This window comes from Pinus tabuliformis, chromosome 1_2 (assembly GCF_031772625.1).
Source record: "Pinus tabuliformis cultivar Carrire ecotype Pingquan chromosome 1_2, CPIR1, whole genome shotgun sequence".
Taxonomy (NCBI): Eukaryota; Viridiplantae; Streptophyta; class Pinopsida; order Pinales; family Pinaceae; genus Pinus; species Pinus tabuliformis.
Window position 1 is genome coordinate 984,001,806 of NC_142298.1, and position 20,966 is coordinate 984,022,771.

A 20,966-nucleotide genomic window follows, 5' to 3' on the forward strand; every position below is an offset into this window, starting at 1 on the left:
AAAGAATACCTACATCTTCCTACAAAATAGTGTATCGTTTTCTGACTATACAATGCTTATGTATGCAATAGTATCTATCTTTCTTCATGTTTGGTTCATTGATATGGACATACATAGATGTAGAGTAGGTTCCTCTTTTCTTTGGAGTAGACTCAGCAACCTCGATAGTTATTCTTGAGACTCTGCAAATAAGAACACCATTTATTCTTTCTTTAGTGTCACTGATGACATGTTTGATTAGGATGATATACACTCATTCAACAACTAGCTGTCCTAATAGTTTTTATGCATAGGGAAACAAAGAAAACTAAAAAACGTATTGTAATAGTCTACAACAACTTTTTGATGTCTTTATCAACCAAGGGGTATACTTTAGCCCTTTATGCTCATTCCCCTTGTCATTGTCAATTTTGGTTCTACTGGAGAATTTTAAGTTGGGTGTCACCACATAATTGAACTAGGAAACATCTGTCTTCTCAAAGAATTCAGACACATCTTTGTTGTGTACTTTCATCACCCTTCTAGAATGGGGTTACCTCATTTCCATTTCCTTTTTGCTTAAAATGGCTATCCCATTTTAATCTTTACATCATTTTGAATATGAAGGGAAACATAGAAGGCACCTCTATTTGGATGTTTAAAATTTGTCCAAATCGATATTCCAAGAGATGTTACTATCAAACTTGTCATCGATTTCAACACAATGATTTTCTATGTTGTTCCTGCAATAATCACCAAGATCCTCTGAATTCCAGGCTTGTTCCTCATCATTGTTGCTTTTGCATTCTGGTTGTTCTCCTATTGTAGCAACCACTTTATGTTGTTCATATCCGTTGTTGAAATTACCAAGGCCATTCTCTATTTCAATTGAAAAAACACTTTTATGCTCCAATTTCAAATAACAAACAACTATCTCTATATGTTTCTGACTCTGAAAAACATATTTCCAGTCACCAATATTTATAACCTCTTGGTTAATGGATTGTTTACTTATGAGACAATCATCTCCGTGTGCATATTGTGTGTCATCCGGGACAAGGAATCTCATTGCATCCAATTCTATAGTATTTTCATAGTCATCATCAACACCCGTATCAATATTTTCACCATGACTGTCATCATCCACATCATAACAAGGGTATTCATCAATGTGTTTGGAATTCAATTTTTCTTCACTTTTAATTCACATAAATTTCTCTCAATGGTATTAATTTTGGGGCCCTTGGGGAAATCATCATGTTTCTATCGCTATTCACATCACTTTTCTTTCCCATTATCCAGCATCGAGATATGTTACTTGAACCCTTGTTACCAATAGGAAGGGGCAGGACAGATTTATCCCTGTAGTGAACAACATGGATCAATGCAAATTGTGGCCATAAGTTCTCCTACAAATTAATAAATTCATTATTAAAACTTTAAGTATAAATATGGGAATTCTCATCTTTCTCTTCCTAACTTGAAGCATCAATGCTATCATTTATGTGGTGATCAGCACTACCTTCTTTAAAAGATTTATTATCTTTATAGTGGAACTCATGAACACCTACAATTCCATCATGCCCAATTTTTTTCCGTAAATAATTGGTAGAATATGAATTCCTAATTTGTTAAAAATACTCTCGGGTTGCATCAGGCTAGTTCTACCTCTGTCAAGAATTTATTGTTGCCTATTTTTAATCCCGGTACAATGATCATAGTGTGAAACATTAGCCTCCAAAATTTCATTAGCTTCATAGAAATAAATTCTATTTTCATTCATATGATGATCAACCTCAATATTAGTTTGACCCAAAATTTGACTGTACTTCTCATCAAGGCCTCGTTCTACATGCATAAACTTTGTTTCACCTTCTATGCCTATTACTTCATTACCCTTGGATGCTTAGCTTTTAGGTGCATCATTCTCCTTTCCAGAAACTGTGTTTGTAATTTTAGAATTCTATATTATTATTTCTCCTTTGTTACCTTTAAGTAGTTGAAGAATATATCAATTTTATAGGGCTGCGAGTAGCTCTTAATATGTGTTTTCAAAACATTCACTACCAGAAAAAAGGTCATTAGTGAGGGTCATCCCTGTGATAGACCTTTAAGGTTCGTCACCAATGTCGCATATGGTGACAGTCCTTAGAAAAGTCTTCTTGTAAGTGCATATAGTGATGGTCCTTTAAGGATTTTCACCGAAGCCATTTTTAGTGACACTTTTGGTGAGGTTCCTAAAGGCCCGTCACTAATTCTCTCTTTAGTGACACTTCTAGTGACAATCTTTTATCGACCCTCACCAATGCTCTTTTTGGTTACTTTTCATGACGGTCAAAAAATGTTCGTCATCATTGATCATTCCAATGAATTTTTGATGATGCGACATGCATTCTACTATATTTTTGTCAAAAGATAATGATTTATGACCATTGTTGTGGAGTCTTTTTCATTACATGTTTAAGGCCATAGTGGTTAGAGTTAGTCAATTTGTTAAGAAGCAATTAGTGCGTATCATTTCCCTCAAGTAATGAGAATATGATTTTCCTATGAGTCAACACATGATTCATCTCTATTAAGTTTATTATCTAACAAATTCCATTTAGATAAAGTTCCACTAGTCTGTGTAGGAATTATATTATTTAATACGTAATTAGGCTCTATCAATTCTATTAATGAGAGAGGCTTAGCACTCATCAACACTCTAATTTTCACATCTTAACATGTTTTGGCACACACTAACATTCCTTGGCACCTCGCATGTATTGGAACTTCTTTGTACCTAGAACATATTACCATGACGAGGACACCCATACACATGTTGGAAGGCCCTAACATAGCATAGCACTCTCCTAATATGTGTTGGCATGCCGTGTAGCCCCTAGCATGCCCCTTCTAAAAAAGATAAAGTATCAACTTATTAATTGTCTTATGTGTTCATTTCCTTTCATTTTAACTTGGTTCCTCCTTATGCTTCCTTGACACTCCTTAACAGATGTTGACATACTCTGGGACGTTTCACATCCTATCATTCCTTAAAATATGTCATGTCTTGGCATGCCTTAGCACTATTTGGCACATGTTAACACACAATGGAACTACATAGCACACTCTGGAACGTGTTGGCATGCCGTGATTTTCCATAACATGCCTTACCAGTGCTTATCATACCTTTTCACTCCCTCCTTGGCATGTTAGGCACCCATTGAAACTCCATGACACACCCTCATATTCATTCACTTCCATGCATTTTGACCTAGTGCTCCCTTGTGTTTTCCTAGTACTCCCTGACACTCCTTGGCATGCATTATCACTCTCTGGAACACCTTAGCAATCTTCGACATGCCATACCACTTCATACCCTGTGTATCTCTCCCTGACACACATTGGAACTTAGCACGTGTTGGCACATGGCAAGTCTTAGCATGTATAGCATTCATTGAGATGCCTTGGTATGTTTTGGCATGTTTTAATATTAAAAGTTATTTGAGGTCAACATGAGAAGTAAAAACAAAATATTTGGCACTTAGAATGCACTAACACTTGGCACTCGGCACCTATTGGCAGCTAGTGTTTGTGTGACTATCATGACCCTCTTCAGAAAGGTAAATTGATGACTTATAAACATTGTTATGTGTTCATTTCCTTTTAGTTTAAATTTTTTCTCCTTTCTATTGCATTGAAAAACTCTAACGGATATTCTGACACCTTTGCACATCTTGGCATGCCTTAGCACTTGGAACATCTTAGCATATTTAACATGACTTCACACTATCTAGCACATGTTAGGATTCCTAACATGCCTTGGCACTCTTACCCTCAAAACTATCCTTACATTATTGCATGAATTGGGAACTCAATCAAGTCCTTAGCTATGTCATTTCATATGGCATTTGCATTCTTCAACCTTAATAACTTGACCCATTGCACCTATTACATGTAGATTGTGCCTTTTTCACCTAAGAACAACCTATAAATCATATTAGGAAACTCATGTCTACGATCAACTTGTCCCACTTAAGAACTTACCAAGACAAGGATCACATCTAGCCATGGCCATAAAACAACTAATCCAGATAGCTTACATAGACAATTTTTCACATGTATGTCTAGTTCATATAAACAATAGAGCATTAACTAAGATTTTTCAAGAACCACAAGATGTACAAGATACACATGATATAAGTCATCACAAGCCGAGTGCCCCAAAACTTATACACAACAATGTACAATATACAATTGTCTAAAATAGTTTAAAACACGAGCATTAGGCCAAAATGCGCCACATGCCATATACAAATAATAGCTAAAGGAAAAACAGTGTTGTGCCTACCACAAAGTCTCCCTTTGTGTAAAACTACTATGTCGAGCCCCTTATCCCAATTGTAGGCTTGCCTCTTGTAAATCCTATTATGAACTTGTCCTAAGACACTTCATCCTTGGCACACTTGAATTCACTCACACTTTGTGGCACCCACTCTTATTTATTCATTTCCATGAATTTTGACCTAGTTCTCCCTTGTGATGCCCTGGAACTCCTTAACACTCCTTGACATGCATTTATATTATTCAACATGTGTTAGCGCACCTTTTGATTCCTTTTCATGACTTGACCCTTTGTAACTATCATGCCCTCACAACTAACCTTACTTAATTTGCAACTTGGGAACCCTACCAAGTCCTTTCTTGAATACAAGAGCTTGAACAACTTATGATTCCTACAAATAGACTATGTTGTTGAATTGTGTAGCTTGGGAGGTACTACAAAAACCTAGTGAGATGGGTTTGTGTGAGTTTGGCAACAAAAGGCTTTGTGGGAAAAGAACCCAAATGAAGGGGTTTTGGACACAAGATGGTGTTTAAAATATAAAAGAAAATTAAAATGTAAAATTAATATTTCCTAAGGTCTAAGCAGATAAAACTTATAAGTTCTAGACGGTTCCTAAGAGGCCTAGCTAGGAAAATTTATTTAAGGATGAATAGTATGAAGGGAAGAGCATCAAGTGAGAAGGAGCTCATTTGATCAAGGAGGCTAGGAGAGATGTCGTCCTAAAGTAGGATGTGTTAGAGGGTTGAGAAAGGATTGCTAAACAGAGGCCATGATCATCCACCAAGAGAAAGATCATCATGTGAGAGTTCACGAGAATACTGCATATCTTAATGGGTTCGAGATAGGAAGTAGGATGGCATATTGTTGGTTCTCTTCTGGTAGATTGAGCTCAAGAGAGGCCAATCATGAGAATTTCGTCATGCGATTTTAGTGGTGTTTTTGTGTGAAGTCCACATCAAATTCTGAAATAGCAGAGAAGGTTGAGACCCTTTCTTGTGGTGGTTAGTAGGTTGCAATGTCTGAGATACAGACCAACATAAATGGAGGAAGGTCTGCACTGGAATTGAGGGCCATAACAAAAGTATCCATAAGTGTAATATTGACCAAGGTAACCATAGTTTTAGGGTCATAAAGATCTGAAGTTCAGGTCAAAATTCAGTAAAGTAAATTCCCAGAATCTATGGATCCATATGAGCTAGGTCGAGTCCCTTGTGGAGACAAGGTTGTTTTTTATTCTATGGGTGGATAGGATTTGTTATGAAGCAATTCTAATATAAGTATAATTCCCTAGTTAGGGTGGTTTCCTCACACATTCAGCCCATAAGGTATGCCCTTAATACTATGACGAAATTGCGTAGAAGAAGAGGGGTTGTGAGCCTTAGAATGAGGTTTATCTCTGTATTAAAAACTACATATCTAGAAGATGGTTAGAAGAAGTATGTGTGGAGATAGGAGATCCAAAGGAGGGTGGATGTTATGAAACCAGCTCACAAAAAGGTAGAAAAGATAGATCAATGCCTTAGAAACCAGCTCACAAAAAGATAGAAAAGATAGATCAACGCCTTAGAAATGACAAGACCTTGTTTCTATATATAGGAGTCTAAGGGGTCGTAATATAATCAGAACCGACATAACAATAATAATGTAAGGCTACAAAAATAACAATAGTGGCCTTCTATGGGGCACATTAATAAAAATATGTGTACTACATGGGCACAATAATATAATAAGGAGCTTGCACTAATAACAATACACGGTTACAATAGTATTATAGGAACCTAACATACCCCTCTCCTTGAAAAAGTATTTTCCTCAACGCTTGAGTAGTTCTCGATGCTTCTATAGAAAATTATCATCCTTCCATGTGGAATCTTCAGTGGATAAGTTCTTCAACTTGATGAGATATTGTCAAATTGATCGATTTCGTAGCTGTCGATTTATCAGTTCTGTGACTGCTTCAGGTTCCAATACAATTTTTCCTTCCTTGTCAAGTTCTGGAAATATTTCTTGAACTGGGATCTTCTGCAACTTTTGAATGAGTTCCCACCCTACTTCATCATTCTTACGTTCATCCCTTTCTTCATTTATTGAATCTGGCTGGATGATTATACCAACCTCTAGAATTTCAGAAACCATACATTCAATTTCACTCCTTTGGGCATATGGATATCTGTAAGGCCTGATGTTTGGAGGAACACTTCCTGGAATCAAATGACTAGTATGATCATGATCACGAATAGGTGGGAGGCATTTTGGAGTCTCAGATACCTTGGAATGATTGTCCAAGACTTTTTGGAGATCTAGAGAAATACATGATTTTGATGTGGGAACTTCTAGTGAACAGAATTGTGTAATTATGCCTCTTTGTTCTTTCTTTAGAATCTTTGTCATTCCATTAGAGCTGATTATCTTTCCTGGTTTCCCTGTGATACCCCTTAATTCAAATTCCTTTCCTTTCGAAGAAAATTTCATGAAAAGTTATTGAAAATTAAATGCTATTGTACCCAAGGATTGTAGCCATTGGACTCCTAGTACAAAATAAACACCACTCGTTGGAATGGAAAGAACTGGGCTATTCAATACATATTCTCCCATGGATAGCTTAATATTATGGAACCTTCCAGAGTAATTTATGGTTCCTCCACTTGCAACCATCACTTGACACTCTGGTGTTGGATATAGGAAGTAATTCAATTCCTTGGCTATCTTACAATGAATAAAATTATGGGTACTGCCTGAATCAATCAACACTATTACCTTTCTCTTCTTGATATGTCCTTCTATCTTGATAGTTCGAGGAGTGGTAATTCTAGCCAATACATTAAAGGATATTTTTGGATTCATTTCTTGATGTTCGATGTGATCTTTCGCTTCTTGAACCTTTTTCTTCTTGATATGTCCTTCTATCTTTACAGTTTGAGGAGTGGTAATTCTTGCTAATGCTTTACAAGATATGGTAGGACTCATTTCTTCTTTCTATGGGCTTATTTCCTAGTTTATATCCTCTTCTTTTGACATTTCTTGATTCTTTTCTTCCTCCTCTTCACAATCTATGTAAAATAATTTCTTCTCAGCACACTTATGACCTTTAGTGTATTTTCTATCACAACTGTAACAAAGTTGTTTTTCTGTTTTTTCTTCCAATTGTTGTCGTGTAAACCTTTTAGGTTGTGGAAGGCTAGGAGAAAAACTAATTCCATATTTATAGTTGTGAGTGGTAGCATTCCTTATTTCCATAATTCTTCTTTCAATTTTTCTTGCCAACCTGAATGCCTTCTCCAATGAGTTACATTCCCCAAGACGAACCTCATGTTGAATGTTATGCTTAAAGTCCCTATGAAGATATGAATTATTTTCTTCTCTGGAATATCATTTACCCTTATATTCGATTTTTTGAAGTCGTCAATGTGCTCTTCCATTGAACCCTTTTGTTTTAGATTTATCAATTGGCTAAAGAAGGTGTTACTCTTTGTATCCTTATAACGTGTTATCATTTCTTCGGTGAAAATTGACAAAGTGACAAGTGTTTTACGAGAGAAAAACCATTTATATCATAAAAATTCATTCGTTTCTAAATATAAAGATGAAATATGTACATTTTGTAACAGTTGGACACCATGTATATCAAAATATTGCTCCATCTATAGTATCCAATTTACTGGATCCCTGCAATCAAACTTCCTCGTATCGATTTTTCTTGATTTTAGGAGCTATATCTTGAAATGACTGTAACTTAGTAAATTCAAATCCTTAAGTTCTAAAATATTGGCCTGTCATAGCCCTCAGAGTCTGTTGAGGTAAAAACACAACCCCCCATTTTTTGACTTGCTCAACTCAAATAATGGGGACCCTTTCTATAAAATTTTTGGCTAAACACCTTTTTGGATTTTTATTTAGCTGATTGCCCTACGCTTTTGTTAATTTTACATTTTCTTTGGATTCTTGTTTTGATTTCTTTGTTAGAATCAATTTTTTACAAGCTTTCCATTGACGCTTGTTTCGCCTCATTTGGTCAACTGGTTTGAAAATGGCACTCCTTTGAAGTCTCATCATTTATGTAGCCTGGGTTAAAAAATGCATAAAATGTACAATATCGCATTTTGTAAATAAATTAGTTCAATAATGCATTCAGTTTAAATATTAACTCGTAGAGAGTTTTACTAACATTTTTCATTTTTCGGCCAAATCATTAAGTATCGAGATTTAAGAAGTTTACTCCAATTTCCAAATCAAATCCTAATCTCGAAAACCCAAACATTCAAATGGCTGTAGTTTATTTTTATTATTTTTAATTATTTTTCAAGTGGCTGTAGTTTAGATAATTTCACAACTTAACTAAAATTCATTAAAATAAAATCAAAACCAAAAAATAATATTAAATATTAATTTAATTAAATTTAATTAATATAATTAATTTAATTAAATTAAAATTTAATATAAAAAATAAAAAAATAAATAATATATGATCGCATCGGAGGTTTTATTCGGAACATAGTTTAAAAACCCCCGATACACACCATACCCCCGATGCGATATCGGGTCGGAAGTTTTGTTCGCAGCACATTTTGCAAACCCCCGATATCCCCTCTCCTTCCCGATGGCCGATATGCGATGGCTTCATAAGGCATGGGAGCATTAACTAAATGTTCAAAATCATTTGAATCACATCAGGAGTTATTATTTGACATAAGTTATATGCCCCCGACACCACTCCTCCTCCGATGCGATAAGTCAAGGTTTGACTTTTTATCTCCATTCATGGTTTTAAAGTGGCTTATGTAATAACGCGTGAGTAATATGGAATAAGTAAATGAATAAAGGTAGTGCAAAGTAGTTTGTTTTTATTGAAATTTTTTATTTATTATTTTAAAAATTTAATATTTAAATAATAAATTTTAAATTAATTAATTTAATTAATACATAAAAATTAATTAATTTAATTAATTTAAAATTAAAATATTATTTATATTAATTAGTTTTTAATTAGATTAAATTTGTTTATAAATAATTAATTACATATTAGTTAGTTAGATTAATATTAATTAATAATTAGTTTAGTTTGCAGTTAATAATTAAATTAGAATTAATTAGAAACTAATTTAGGATTAGTTTTTAATTACAATATTTTTAGCCCACCAACAGAATTTCCACATTCATGCCAGATTTGACTCATCAACTTTGGAAGCTCATAGAATGAGTTTTACTTGGCCAAATGAAGCCCAGGACGGCTCATTGGAAAGAGAAAATCAAGGAGAATATTCCTGAGGAGATTTTATTGACAGATTTGGTCATTTATTGGGTCAAAAATCAGGCAGAATATCAGGCTCCGAATTTTGAAAATAAAATCATTTTTCTGAGTTTTATTTTCATTGGTCCAGGCCTCTTCTAATTGCAGATTCACTCGTCAATGATATTCTTGGCCAATTAAATCATCCCAGGAATCAATAGAGAATTTATATTTTTTAGAATTTGATTGGATTTGATTTAAATGCCAGCAATGCCATGTTGATTTTATTGTTGCATTTTATTTTTATTTTGATTTCTTTTTGCAGGAAAACAGTGGAAGAAATATGGAGAAAATGATCTCAATCAATGAGAATGCTCCAGCAATTGGATTTGACAGATTTCTCTTCGCCAAACTTTCCTCTCAAGAGTTCCTTCACAGATAGTATAAGTAATAGATTGCAGAATGTAATAAGGGGCTGCTCTCCTCTGCAATGCTAGACTTCTAAAAGCACTACTGTAATAGGAATTTAGAGTTGTAGGAGAGAGGAGAGAAAATCTCAGATCTCGGGATTATTGAGGATTTTCCCTTTGTATCTTGGATTATGTATGAGGGGCAGAGTTTGGACTATTGTGGCTCTAGTTTTAAAGGCAGAAGTTCAAGCAATGTAAAGGACTGTTGGAGATCAAGATCAGAGAAATGGATGCAATAAATTGGTATTTTTAATACTACTATTTCAAATATCAGTTTCATTTTTATGGTAACAGGAATGTGTCATTTTATTCATGTTTGTGCACTATTGTCAATATGGATAGTTTGTCTGAATGTTGTTATCATGTATCTCTGTTCTTATGGATTAATTTCTGATTTCTGAGTAACTATTTACTCAGAAATCTGCCTTACCAAAACTGATTTATTGAATGGTAATATGTTGTGAACTATTTCCACATATTATTGTTTAGTTATTGGATTTGCTGATTTGATAATCAATATCATTTATGTGAACTACTTCCTGAGTGTTGCTAGTTTATTATTTCAGTTAAGAGGTCTCAATAGGATGTGTTTTGATATCCATAATATTAGTTAATTGAACTACTTCATTAACTTGGTATTCATTATAAACAAGACATATCTAAATCCCAATACTTTAATTATCTTGCTTTTAGTTGGGTTAGATCTATATGTACCTAATTAAGATAGGATTTAGATTAGTTTCTTTTGCTTGCATCATAGAATAAGCTTGCATTTAGAGTAAATTCTACATTCTTTTAAGTCCTCTTCTCAAAGAGGCAAAACTTTAGTTGTGGCTTGGCTGAACCCAAAGCAGCTTAAGGGTCATTCTCTTGCCTGATCAGCAAGAAGAAGTGATTTGATATCCCTGTCTATTGGTATGTAAAGATACATCATAAACCAATAGCAATAGGGAAAAGGTAACTGGACCTAGTTGAACCAGTCGGAGCCACCACACCAAATGGAAAAGGAGCTGCTTTTAAGGTCCAGACCGGGTGGTTATCCCCCAATGTTGTTGCAGCAATTTTCGAGGCATCAACATTTTTGGTGCTAGAAGGAGGGCCTGAGAAATTTGTCTATTGGAGTCTTTTCAATTTTAACATTTTGTTTATGGCTCCTCTTAAGCTTCCAATTTTGAGTTGTATCCATGGACGTGCATCCTCCAATACCCCACCCGAAGTGGTAAGACTCTTGTCTCAGGTAAAATTCAATGGTAAGAGAAATTCTTCTACTTTTAACCATGTCTTCCAATTTATTCAAAATGTTTCAAATTACGATTTTCAAGGAATTAATGAAGGCATTTTATGTAGAATTTTTACTCTCACATTTGCGGCAAAAGCCAGAAACTGGTGTAAAACTCTTCCAGTTGCTTCAATCCACAGCTGGGATCAATTTGTTATAATTTTCATGTGTAAATTTGACAGCAATGATTATGAACAGGTATGTGAAGAAATTGAATATCTACGAAGGTTTGAAAATGAGTCTGTTAATGATTTTAATATTCGATTTCACTTGAATTGTTTAAGATTTAAAGATGAAGATAAACCTACGGAAGAAGAATCACTAGATTGGTTTGAATATATTTGTTCTCTTCCTCCCATTCCCAATCCATATGAAATTGATTCAAGCTTTGTTCCCTCTCCTTCCAATACAAATGAGAATCCCAATTTGGATGTGCAAATAAATTATGATGAAGTGGTTTCACAAAGCTTAGAAGGTATTTCTAATCAAATGCAAGAAGACAACAGCAACAATTTTGGAGAAAAAGCCGCCTTGAAATCTGAAAGCTACTTCGAAGTAAATTCGGAAAATCAAATCGCAAATCAGCAAGTACAAGCAGCAATCAAAGTAAATAAAATGCAAACTGCTGTACAAATTTCTGAATTTCTCCATGATGAGCAAATGCCAAAATCAGAGAAGCAAAGCAGCGTTCTTCAAGAAAGCATATGCATGCAAAGGAATGATCTGCAATCTGAAATTTACAATGAGCATAATGCACAAGAGCTCTCAAACAGAGACAGTTTTAAATGCATTGTTTCAGGTTCACATTTTTCCCTTTATCCTGATATTTTCAATAATGGTAATATTTTTCCTCCTCGTATTAATGATATTTCAGAAATTAAAGAGGATGATTTAAATAAATTACCATTAAGTTTTTATCAAGATAGAGAAGCAATTAATGATCATTCTTTTGCCATTAATGAACATGAGATTTTTGTTCCTCCTTGTTTTGGTATATTGGATGAAATTGAACGGAATTCTAGAGAGTCTTGTGAGGTCATTTATGATGATTACTCTGATATTGGGGATGTTGATTTCAATTTTTCTCAAGAGAATCTTCATGATAAAATTCAAATAACATCTGAGAATGAGGAACGCTTCAATTTAGAAATTATCCCAACTAATCCTCATTTTAGAGCAGCAAATTATCTTCATGATTTAACCATTCAAGAAAACATTCCAAATTATGATTCATATGAGGATCAAACTCCCATTCCTATTCATAATCATAATTCGTTTTCTATTTCACAAGTTGGAATTCAAAATTATTCAAATTCCATAATTCTGGCCATTCCTTGTGAAAATGAAATCATTTCAAAACAATCCCAATTATGCTGTAACATTAGTTGTAAAAATAGTGATTTCATTTTATTTTTATTTCCCCACTTATTTTGTATAAAATCAGATTTAATTTTTCAAAATTTTCACACTTTTAGCTGGCATATTGAATACCTTATTATCAAACACTCAATTGATGCATTGCCCAATTGGGAAATTCAAGTTTCATATTATAATCATCAGCATCGAAAGATATTAATATTCCAATTTATATCAATGCTAATGTTTCATCAAAAGCTTCTATCTTTTCAAAGGCAATGTCAACAAGAGAATGTATTTTTGCAATCTAGCCAGCAATTCAATTCAATTCAATTAACAAATTTCCATTTTATTTGAAAGGCTTCCATCCATTTTTCACTGACTCATTTGAAAATTGTTTGGAAATTTTTCCTTCAAGGAAAATTGTCAATGATTTAACATTTGTACATAACACTAACAAATTTTTTCAGGTCAAAGAATCCAAAAGCTCATCTTCACAATCTGGCCTGTTATCTCTTCCTTTGAACATTTCTCAATCCTTAATAGAAATCCATCCAGATTTTTATGATCCAATTGGTAGTCAATTGGAAAGGAAATTTCAGGAGAGAGAGATTTTAATTAAGTTCCTAACGATAACTGTACATTCTGGTTTCATATTTATTTTCCTTAGTTTAGTCAAATCTGTATTTTTATTACTAACATTTGAACTATACATAAACGCTGGAATAAAAATGAGAAAATGGCTACACTGGAAATATGACTATACCTAGTCATTTTCATGTATATGGTTAGAATAGGAGTAGAATTAATTTAGTTAGTTTGTTTTGTATAGATAATTTATTTTTAACAGTTCTGTAGATTAAAAATAAAACAAAGCAATCAGCCATTCTCATACATGTTCAGTAAAAACATTTTTCCCTATCAGAAAATTTTAATTCTGGCTTTCTTTTAAATTTCTTACAGCAATACCTCTACTCTGCCTATTTCGAATAATGTCTTGATTAAATTCAATTAAAGTTGCACTTGGTATCGATTGCCTCAAAGCCACTTTCCTTCATTTCGGGATTTCCTTCTAAGATTTTCTTTTGAAATTTATATGGTAAGGATTTGAGGATAAAAAAGCTTCATGACCCCATTATCCCATGAAATGTATGACTGTCTATGATAAGCTTAATTCTAATTCCATCATTATTAGCCAGTCCAACCTTTCACGATAATCATATGAAGTTCATATTATCTTCCTCAGAATTTGCTAAAAGCTGACCTTAAGGATGTCCATTTTGCCAAGTGCACACATTCAAATCTGTTTTGATATTTTTCCACAATTAGTGGCTTAATCTCATTCTAATCTTTAGTTTATTATCTGATGCTGTAAAATGCATCATCTTTATTTACTGAAGGCATCATTGAACAGTCACTATAACAATACAGATTTTTCTCAAGATTAATTCGCAACGAGCAGAGGTAATAAATTGTTGTTTCACTTCGAAAGGGAAGCATAGCTTAATATTTATTTCTGATAAATTTTATATTCCCTGGACATGAATAAACATATTTTATTTAGGCTGATTGCACACTTAGATTTAGAATAAATGATGAGATGATTTTGAACAAAGTCAAAATTTTGATAAATCGAAGGAAGAATTTGAAGATTCATAAGGTAAAATTTATAGACAAATTCCTCTCAGGCACGCATTTACAAGTTTATTCTCATCCATTATTAGTTCATATTTTCCTTAGTTTATTTTTGATTTGTGTTTTGTTTTATTTGCAGGTTTTCATTTGTTTTCAAAACTGGAAGTAAGCAACAAACCCAATTCAAATTTTCAATAGGCTCAGGGAAATTTTATTTGTGATGCATTAGAATTTAAGCATTTTTAATTTTGCTTTTATTCACTTAGAAAACACAATTGAAATTTCAAGGAATATCATAAGACCATTCGCATCATAAGATTTCATTGGAAGTAGTTCTTAGCATTTCTTTTGATAACAAATTGTTCATAAAATACCTCCGATGTATTATCTTACTCATATGCCATATCGCGTTTCGCATATCGGAGCTTTGCAGTTGACATATACTTCCATTATCATGAATCGCCGATCTCTGATAATCAACTTTACCGATATTGCGATAAACACATAATTCTGGACCCGATATGAAATTCAAATCAAAGTTTAAAAAATATCGCGTCCGTTTAATCGCAATAATGGTAGGAACATAATTTTAAAGGGTCGATGTCTCGGATCCGATATGTTATCAAATTTTCATCATAAAGTTATCGGGTCCACTCTTCATCGCATATCGGCATATCAAATATTGTTACACCATGTGCTTAAAATTGCCAATCGCCGACTAGCCACGTCATTTATCACATATCGGCATCGCAAGAATCATATCGTGTTATATCGGGTACCAAAAGTTTGCCAATCGCCGATATCGCAATTGCTTCGTCGCATTGTTATTTATGCTTACATCAAATCTCTGATTCTGCGATGTGCGATGCGCGATGTGGGAAGCACAGTGTCAATATTCCCCAATCCCCGATATAATATTTCTTTAAAGATGCGATCACTCCATCTCATAGCACAACTTCTCATCACATATTTTCATATCGGCGATTCACCATTGCAACATTTGATGCGAGAACTTCCAATGCATGCCTCTAAGCCATTAACATTTAATCAATATATGGCATAGCAATAAAATTGAAGTCTTGCAAATTAAACTTCAAGCATGGTGAAGAAACATGTTGTGTGGATCATCCGATGAGGCGATGTGTTAAAACGAGCTTGGGTAACCACTATGGGAAAAAGGCAATTGATGACAAATTTGCAGCATACAAAAAATCATTTCAATTTCTCATACATTTTAGTTTTAAATATATAATTCCATAATTAAAAATGGAATTCAAGACCTCTATCTTCATATTTAAATTTTATTATCTTGGATTTGGTCTTGATTCTGAACAATTTATCAAATCATGGAGTTTATATGAAACATATAATATTCTGAGGAATAGTCATTACTGCAAATTCTCATTCTCATTTCTGATGCATTTGTTTTAATTTCAATTCCCCTGAACACTAAGCATTCTATTTTGACATTTTACTGCTTGCTTTAGTTTAAATAAAATAAATAATGATTTTGGGTTATAGGATTTTGGTTAGTGTGACTTCTTCATGTTTTTAATGTTAATTAAAATAAGGAGTCAGCTAGTTTGGAGAAATTGATACCTTTCAGGTAAGATCAAAAGCAATTATCCAATGGTAAGATTCATGTGCCCACTTTCATTAATTTCCATTTCATCACTCTAGTTTCATTTTTGTTTTTAAATTATGCTGATATAAAACTCTGTTTTGCAGTTCTCCATTTAAAGCTTTCAATCTTCTGCCAGATCATATTTTCAAAGTCCATACTCTTCTCCTGGCTTAATTTCATGAAGCAGCGATAATCTTCGTTGAAACAGCTACACCAGGAAGTTTCTGAACCTTTAGTTCGTTTCTTTAAGCATTCCTTTTATTAGAAAACAATTAAGATGATGCTTTGAAACAAGAAAATTAATATCAGACAGAAATTATTCATTGTGGCTGAATTTTACAATCACTGTTATCTAAAAGCCTAAAGCATTCACAACTCTGCAAGGTATATTTTTCTAAATCTCAACATAAGAAGGAATGATTACATGCTTATTTTATTTTTCTTCATATTGTGGGAGACATTGGTATAAACATTCTTGTTTGAGTTTATCTTGCGAAACTTGGATTTTCCTTTCCATTTTTAGAGACTTCATCATTTTAATTTCATTTGCTGATTTCTTTTCTCACTTTAGCATAAGACTTCTTTTCTTTTGGTTTTCAGTTTTGATTTTGGTGACTTTACCGTGATTTATATGGAAGTTCTTTTTGTTACCTAACAATGGTCAGGATACGTGTAGAAAATTTGTTAATAGTCACCTATTAGATTTTTCTTGAATCTCTTAGTGAAGTTTGATTTTCTTATTATAAAGGTAAACATATTTAAGGAAGAGATTACCAATCAAGAGAAGTTGGCAAAGTATCATAAATTCTGAAAAATTTCTTCTTCATCAAATTGTAATCATTTTGAGATTTCAAAATTTCATTAGGATCTTTCAGAGTTCTATTATCAGTCAAGAAAAGTTATTTATAACCAAGTAAAGACACTTTACAGCAAAGCACCTTTAACTCTGAAATTGTCATTCTTAACTCTTAAGGAGTCAATGATTCTCCCTGTCCCAAAGAGTCTTATTTTTCTAAAGAATAATCCTGAAATATATTTAAACTTAAAATATAAGAGGTCTCATTGTGAGCTTGCTTACCATGATCATAGGGGAAAATAGGCTGACATTACCAACACTGGTAAACAAACCAGGGTAATGGCTTATGATTGCAAACAATTATAAGACAAGGGGTCTCATCACGAGCCAGCTTGTTCAGTCCAATTTTAACCAGTGAATGGCATTGTCAACTATTTGGCCACCAAACCAGGACAATGGCTTTTAAGAGAAATAAAAATGAAAATTCAAAGAAAATAAACATATATAAATGGATTTATCTCTAGATCAATAATTCTTAAACAGATGGGATTTTGAATCATTTATGATTAAAAGGTAACCCTGTCGAAACTATAGATGTTTGCTGGCAGCAGTGGCTCTACCTATGACAAAGGAGTATATTTTAAAAGCTAAGCTGTAAAGTGACCCCTGCTTTATCTCTACAACTAATTAAGGATTGATGTAGAGTTTTGAAATATTTTAATGTATGAGGAATTTTAAGAAAAATTACAATTAGATGATTCTTGCTTTTATTCAGACTAATGAACTTAGTCAAGCATTTCAAGCATAATTTTATCTTCTTTAATTATTTTTACTTTAATCTTATTCATATCAAACAGAGATAACTAGTTCTTCTCCCGCGTGTTGCCATTGTTGAGGTAAAAACACAACGCCCCATTTTTTGACTTGCTCAACTCAAATAATGGGGACCCTTTCTATAAAAATTTCTGCTAAACACCTTTTTGGATTTTTATTTAGTTGATTGCCCTACGCTTTTGTTAATTTTACATTTTCTTTGGATTCTTGTTTTGATTGCTTTGTTAGAATCAATTTTTTACAAGCTTTCCATTGACACTTGTTTCGCCTCATTTGGTCAACTGGTTTGAAAATGGCACTCCTTTGAAGTCTCATCATTTATGTAGCCTGGGTTAAAAAATGCATAAAATGTACAATATCGCATTTTGTAAATAAATTAGTTCAATAATGCATTCAGTTTAAATATTAACTCGTAGAGAGTTTTACTAACATTTTTCATTTTTCGGCCAAATCATTAAGTATCAAGATTTAAGAAGTTTACTCCAATTTCCAAATCAAATCGTAATCTCGAAAACCCAAACATTCAAATGGCTGTAGTTTATTTTTATTATTTTTAATTATTTTTCAAGTGGCTGTAGTTTAGATAATCTCACAACTTAACTAAAATTCATTAAAATAAAATCAAAACCAAAAAATAATATTAAATATTAATTTAATTAAATTTAATTAATTTAATTAAATTAAAATTTAATATAAAAAAAAATAAAATAATATATAATCACATCGGAGGTTTTATTCGGAACATAGTTTAAAAACCCCCGATACACACCATACCACCGATGCGATATCGGGTCAGAAGTTTTGTTCGCAGCACATTTTGCAAACCCCTGATATCCCCTCTCCTTCCCGATGGCCGATATGCGATGGCTTCATAAGGCATGGGAGCATTAACTAAATGTTCAAAATCATTTGAATCGCATCGGGAGTTATTATTTGACATAAGTTATATGCCCCCGACACCACTCCTCCTCCGATGCGATAAGTCAAGGTTTGACTTTTTATCTCCATTCATGGTTTTAAAGTGGCTTATGTAATAACGTGTGAGTAATATGGAATAAGTAAATGAATAAAGGTAGTGCAAAGTAGTTTTTTTTTATTTAAATTTTTTATTTATTATTTTAAAAATTTAATATTTAAATAATAAATTTTAAATTAATTAATTTCATTAATACATAAAAATTAATTAATTTAATTAATTTAAAATTAAAATATTATTTATATTAATTAGTTTTTAATTAGATTAAATTTGTTTATAAATAATTAATTACATATTAGTTAGTTAGATTAATATTAATTAATAATTAGTTTAGTTTGCAGTTAATAATTAAATTATAATTAATTAGAAACTAATTTAGGATTAGTTTTTAATTACAATATTTTTAGCCCAGCAACAGAATTTCCAGATTCATGCCAGATTTGACTCATCAACTTTGGAAGCTCATAGAATGAGTTTTACTTGGCCAAATGAAGCCCATGACAGCTCATTGGAAACAGAAAATCAAGGAGAATATTTCTGAGGAGATTTCATTGACAGATTTGGTCATTTATTGGGTCAAAAATCAGGCAGAAGATCAAGCTCCGAATTTTGAAAACAAAATCATTTTTCTGAGTTTTATTTTCATTGGTCCAGGCCTCTTCTAATTGCAGATTCACTCGTCAATGATATTCTTGGCCAGTTAAATCATCCCAGGCATCAATAGAGAATTTATATTTTATAGAATTTGATTGGATTTGATTTAAATGCCAGCCATGCCATGTTGATTTTATTGTTGCATTTTAATTTATTTTGATTTCTTTTCGCAGGAAAATAGTGGAAGAAATATGGAGAAAAGGATCTCAATCAATGAGAATGCTCCAGCAATTGGATTTGGCAGATTTCTCTTCACCAAACTTTCCTCTCAAGAATTCCTTCATAGATAGTATAAGTAATAGATTGCAGAATGTAATAAGGGGCTGCTCTCCTCTACAATGCTAGACTTCTAAAAGCACTACTGTAATAGGAATTTAGAGTTGTAGGAGAGAGGAGAGAAAATCTCAGATCTCGGGATTATTGAGGATTTTTCTTTTATATCTTGGATTATGTATGAGGGGCAGAGTTTGCACTATTGTGGCTCTAGTTTTAAAGGCAGAAGTTCAAGCAATGTAAAGGACTGTTGGCGACCAAGATCAAAGAAATGGATGCAATAAATTGGTATTTTTAATACTACTATTTCAAATATCAGTTTCATTTTTATGGTAACAGGAATGTGTCATTTTATTCATGTTTGTGCACTATTGTCAATATGGATAGTTTGTCTGAATGTTGTTATCATGTATCTCTGTTCTTATGGATTAATTTCTGATTTCTGAGTAACTATTTACTCAGAAATCTGCCTTATCAAAACTGATTTTTTGAATGGTAATATTTTGTGAACTATTTCCACATATTATTGTTTAGTTATTGGATTTGCTGATTTGATAATCAATATCATTTATGTGAACTACTTCCTGAGTGTTGCTAGTTTATTATTTCAGTTAAGAGGTCTCAATAGAATGTGTTTTGATATCCATAATATCAGTTAATTGAACTACTTCATTAACTTGGTATTCATTATAAACAAGACATATCTAAATCCCATTACTTTAATTATCTTGCTCTTAGTTTGGTTAGATCTATATCTACCTAATTAAGATAGGATTTAGATTAGTTTCTTTTGCTTGCATCATAGAATAAGCTTGCATTTAGAGTAAATTCTACATTCTTTTAAGTCCTCTTCTCAAAGAGGCAAAACTTTAGTTGTGGCTTGGCTGAACCCAAAGTAGCTTAAGGGTCATTCTCTTGCCTGATCAGCAAGAAGAAGTGATCTGATATCCCTGTCTATTGGTATGTAAAGATACATCATAAACCAATAGCAATAGGGAAAAGGTAACTGGACCTAGTTGAACTAGTCGGAGCCACCACACCAAACGGAAAAGGAGCTGCTTTTAAGGTCCGGACCGGGTGGTTATCCCCCAATGTTGTTGCAGCGATTTTCGAGGCATCAACAGAGTCTTATTTCTAACCCCACAAGTCTCATTGCAATTGGATTCCCGAAGAAATAGTTATGCCCAATCTCCCGTGATGAGCTAATTATAGTCTATTACAATAGAGAAAACTTGTACGACTTTCCACGTGTCATTGTTCCAACCTTAGGTTCTGAAAATGCTACCCAACAAACTACCGTTTGTATTAGCTTTGTGACTTCTTCTAAAATTTCAATCTGAAGCTCAGAGAGAAAGTTATGACGATTTTCCCAAGGTCATGTGTTTAGGATGTATTTCAGGAGCCTTCAAAAACCCTAAATTTCTTGGATTGTATCTCCGAAGCTATAGCGAAACAAGAGCTAAAATTTGGGCCTGAGCTTCGACAAGGTTTTGTCTCAAACCAGTTTTAATTTTAGAGTCTGAAACTTTGTAG